The sequence below is a fragment of the Engystomops pustulosus genome, chromosome 1 (genome assembly GCF_040894005.1).
Source record: "Engystomops pustulosus chromosome 1, aEngPut4.maternal, whole genome shotgun sequence".
NCBI classification, from domain to species: Eukaryota; Metazoa; Chordata; class Amphibia; order Anura; family Leptodactylidae; genus Engystomops; species Engystomops pustulosus.
The window spans coordinates 249485698-249491697 of NC_092411.1; the positions used below are offsets into that span (position 1 = coordinate 249485698).

General features: G+C 38.6%; 1 protein-coding gene across 1 annotated transcript in view; it reads right to left on the minus strand.

Moving 5' to 3' along the window:
• TRMT9B (tRNA methyltransferase 9B (putative)) overlaps positions 1-4600 on the minus strand; it is a 39683-nt gene extending 35083 nt beyond the window's left edge. Inside the window, exon 1 of the mRNA XM_072123917.1 lies at positions 4371-4600. The gene's annotated coding sequence lies outside the window, so the exon portion shown is untranslated. The remainder of the gene's footprint in view (positions 1-4370) is intronic.
• Positions 4601-6000: the final 1400 nt, after the last annotated feature.

Consider the following 6000-nt stretch of genomic DNA (forward strand, 5'->3'; position numbering starts at 1 on the left):
GATACATATATGGGATATCACTGTACACTATACTGGATACATATATGGGATATCACTGTACACTATACTAGATACATATATGGGATATCACTGTACACTATACTGGATACATATATGGGATATCACTGTACACTATACTGGATACATATATGATATCACTGTATACTATACTGGATACATACATGGGATATCACTGTACACTATACTGGATACATATATGGGATATCACTGTACACTATACTGGATACATATATGGGATATCACTGTACACTATACTGGATACATATATGGGATATCACTGTACACTATACTGGATACATATATGGGATATCAGTGTACACTAGACTGGATACATACATGGGATATCACTGTAGACTATACTGGATACATATATGGGATATCACTGTACACTATACTGGATACATATATGGGATACCACTGTACACTATACTGGATACTTATATGGGATATCACTCTACACTATACTGGATACATATATGGGATATCACTGTACACTATACTGGATACTTATATGGGATATCACTGTACACTATACTGGATACATATATGGGATATCACTGTACACTATACTGGATACATATATGGGATATCACTGTACACTATACTGGATACTTATATGGGATATCACTGTACACTAGACTGGATACTTATATGGGATATCACTGTACATTATACTGGATACATATATGGGATATCACTGTACACTGTACTTAATACATATATGGGATATCACTGTACACTATACTGGATACATATATGGGATATCACTGTACACTATACTGGATACATATATGGGATATCACTGTACACTATACTGGATACATACATGGGATATCACTGTACACTATACTGGATATATATATGGGATAACACTGTACACTATACTGGATACATATATGGGATATCACTGTACACTATACTGGATACATATATGGGATATCACTGTACACTATACAGGATAGATATATGGGATATCACTGTACACTATACTGGATACATATATGATATCACTGTACACTATACTGGATACATATATGGGATATCACTGTACACTATACTGGATACATATATGGGATATCACTGTACACTATACTGGATATATATATGGGATAACACTGTACACTATACTGGATACATATATGGGATATCACTGTACACTATACTGGATACATATATGGGATATCACTGTACACTATACAGGATAGATATATGGGATATCACTGTACACTATACTGGATACATATATGATATCACTGTACACTATACTGGATACATATATGGGATATCACTGTACACTATACTGGATACATATATGGGATATCACTGTACACTATACTGGATACATATATGGGATATCACTGTACACTATACTGGATACATATATGATATCACTGTACACTATACTAGATACATATATGGGATATCACTGTACACTATACTGGATACATATATGATATCACTGTATACTATACTGGATACATACATGGGATATCACTGTACACTATACTGGATACATATATGGGATATCACTGTACACTATACTGGATACATATATGGGATATCACTGTACACTATACTGGATACATATATGGGATATCACTGTACACTATACTGGATACATATATGGGATATCAGTGTACACTAGACTGGATACATACATGGGATATCACTGTAGACTATACTGGATACATATATGGGATACCACTGTACACTATACTGGATACTTATATGGGATATCACTGTACACTATACTGGATACATATATGGGATATCACTGTACACTATACTGGATACATATATGGGATATCACTGTACACTAGACTGGATACTTATATGGGATATCACTGTACACTATACTGGATACATATATGGGATATCACTGTACACTGTACTTGATACATATATGGGATATCACAGTACACTATACTGGATACATATATGCGATATCACTGTACACTATACTGGATACATATATGGGATATCACTGTACACTATACTGGATACATATATGGGATATCACTGTACACTATACTGGATACATATATGATATCACTGTACACTATACTAGATACATATATGGGATATCACTGTACACTATACTGGATACATATATGGGATATCACTGTACACTATACTGGATACATATATGATATCACTGTATACTATACTGGATACATACATGGGATATCACTGTACACTATACTGGATACATATATGGGATATCACTGTACACTATACTGGATACATATATGGGATATCACTGTACACTATACTGGATACATATATGGGATATCAGTGTACACTATACTGGATACTTATATGGGATATCACTCTACACTATACTGGATACATATATGGGATATCACTGTACACTATACTGGATACTTATATGGGATATCACTCTACACTATACTGGATACATATATGGGATATCACTGTACACTATACTGGATACTTATATGGGATATCACTGTACACTAGACTGGATACTTATATGGGATATCACTGTACATTATACTGGATACATATATGGGATATCACTGTACACTGTACTTAATACATATATGGGATATCACTGTACACTATACTGGATACATATATGGGATATCACTGTACACTATACTGGATACATACATGGGATATCACTGTACACTATACTGGATACATACATGGGATATCACTGTACACTATACTGGATACATATATGGGATATCACTGTACACTATACTGGATACATATATGGGATATCACTGTACACTATACTGGATACATATATGGGATATCACTGTACACTATACTGGATACATATATGGGATATCACTGTACACTATACTAGAAACATATATGGGATATCACTGTACACTATACTAGATACATATATGGGATATCACTGTACACTATACTGGATACATATATGGGATATCACTGTACACTATACTAGATACATATATGGGATATCACTGTACACTATACTGGATACATATATGGGATATCACTGTACACTATACTGGATACTTATATGGGATATCACTGTACACTATACTGGATACATATATGGGATATCACTGTACACTATACTAGAAACATATATGGGATATCACTGTACACTATACTGGATACATACATGGGATATCACTGTACACTATACTGGATACATATATGGGATATCACTGTACACTATACTGGATACATATATGGGATATCACTGTACACTATACTGGATACATACATGGGATATCACTGTACACTATACTGGATACATATATGGGATATCACTGTACACTATACTGGATACATATATGGGATATCACTGTACACTATACTGGATACATATATGGGATATCACTGTACACTATACTGGATACATACATGGGATATCACTGTACACTATACTGGATACATATATGGGATATCACTGTACACTATACTGGATACATATATGGGATATCACTGTACACTATACTAGAAACATATATGGGATATCACTGTACACTATACTGGATACATACATGGGATATCACTGTACACTATACTGGATACATATATGGGATATCACTGTACACTATACTGGATACATATATGGGATATCACTGTACACTATACTGGATACATACATGGGATATCACTGTACACTATACTGGATACATATATGGGATATCACTGTACACTATACTGGATACATATATGGGATATCACTGTACACTATACTGGATACATATATGGGATATCACTGTACACTATACTGGATACATACATGGGATATCACTGTACACTATACTGGATACATATATGGAATATCACTGTACACTATACTGGATACATATATGGGATATCACTGTACACTATACTGGATACATATATGGGATATCACTGTACACTATACTGGATACATATATGGGATATCACTGTACACTATACTAGAAACATGTATGGGATATCACTGTACACTATACTGGATACATATATGGGATATCACTGTACACTATACTGGATACATATATGGGATATCACTGTATACTATACTGGATACATACATGGGATATCACTGTACACTATACTGGATACATATATGGGATATCACTGTACACTATACTAGAAACATATATGGGATATCACTGTACACTATACTGGATACATATATGGGATATCACTGTACACTATACTAGATACATACATGGGATATCACTGTACACTATACTGGATACATATATGATATCACTGTACACTATAATAGAAACATACATGGGATATCAGTGTACACTATACTGGATACATACATGGGATATCCCCGCACTCTGCTATCTTTCCATACATTATCCCTGCATTTGCTACCTACATACATGACCTACCTGATGCCAGCCCTGGAACCTGTGTGCTGCAGTCAGTGCACAGCATTGTGACCCTGGCAGCTCAGCCCGCACGGATTGGCATGATGTGCCCCCTCCATACCAGGAGATGCCAGTGCTGGGGCAGCCAGGAAGTGCTGTGGGTCCAGGCGGAGCAGGAAGAAGCAGGCAGCTGGTATAATCCTCAGCCCTGGCAGCTAGTGATGTGCCGGGGACAGAGAGGGGGTGGGGGACTGCTGCTGCAGCTCATGTGACCTTGCTTCCCTTTTCCCTGCCTCCTGCTCATACTAATCTCTGCATCAGTGTCCCCTCCACTACTATCATACATGTCATCAGGTCCCCTCCACTACTATCATACATGTCATCAGGTCCCCTCCACTACTATCATACATGTCATCAGGTCCCCTCCACTACTATCATACATGTCATCAGGTCCCCTGCACTACTATCATCCATGTCATCAGGTCCCCTGCACTACTATCATCCATGTCATCAGGTCCCCTCCACTACCATCATAGATGTCATCAGGTCCCCTCCACTACTATCATACATGTCATCAGGTCCCCTCCACTACTATCATCCATGTCATCAGGTCCCCTCCACTACTATCATACATGTCATGAGGTCCCCTCCACTACTATCATACATGTCATCAGGTCCCCTCCACTACTATCATACATGTCATCAGGTCCCCTCCACTACAATCATCCATGTCATCAGGTCCCCTCCACTACTATCATACATGTCATGAGGTCCCCTCCACTACCATCATACATGTCATCAGGTCCCCTCCACTACTATCATACATGTCATCAGGTCCCCTCCACTACTATCATACATGTCATCAGGTCCCCTCCACTACCATCATACATGTCATCAGGTCCCCTCCACTACTATTATACATGTCATGAGGTCCCCTCCACTACTATCATACATGTCATCAGGTCCCCTCCACTACTATCATACATGTCATCAGGTCCCCTCCACTACCATCATACATGTCATCAGGTCCCCTCCACTACTATCATACATGTCATTAGGTCCCCTCCACTACTATCATACATGTCATCAGGTCCCCTCCACTACTATCATACATGTCATCAGGTCCCCTCCACTACCATCATACATGTCATCAGGTCCCCTCCACTACCATCATACATGTCATAAGGTCCCCTCCACTACTATCATACATGTCATTAGGTCCCCTCCACTACTATCATACATGTCATCAGGTCCCCTCCACTACTATCATACATGTCATCAGGTCCCCTCCACTACCATCATACATGTCATCAGGTCCCCTCCACTACCATCATACATGTCATCAGGTCCCCTCCACTACTATCATACATGTCATCAGGTCCCCTCCACTACTATCATACATGTCATCAGGTCCCCTCCACTACCATCATACATGTCATGAGGTCCCCTCCACTACTATCATACATGTCATGAGGTCCCCTCCACTACAATCATCCATGTCATCAGGTCCCCTCCACTACTATCATACGTGTCATGAGGTCCCCTCCACTACTATCATACATGTCATCAGGTCCCCTCCACTACCATCATACATGTCATGAGGTCCCCTCCACTACCATCATACATGTCATGAGGTCCCCTCCACTACCAT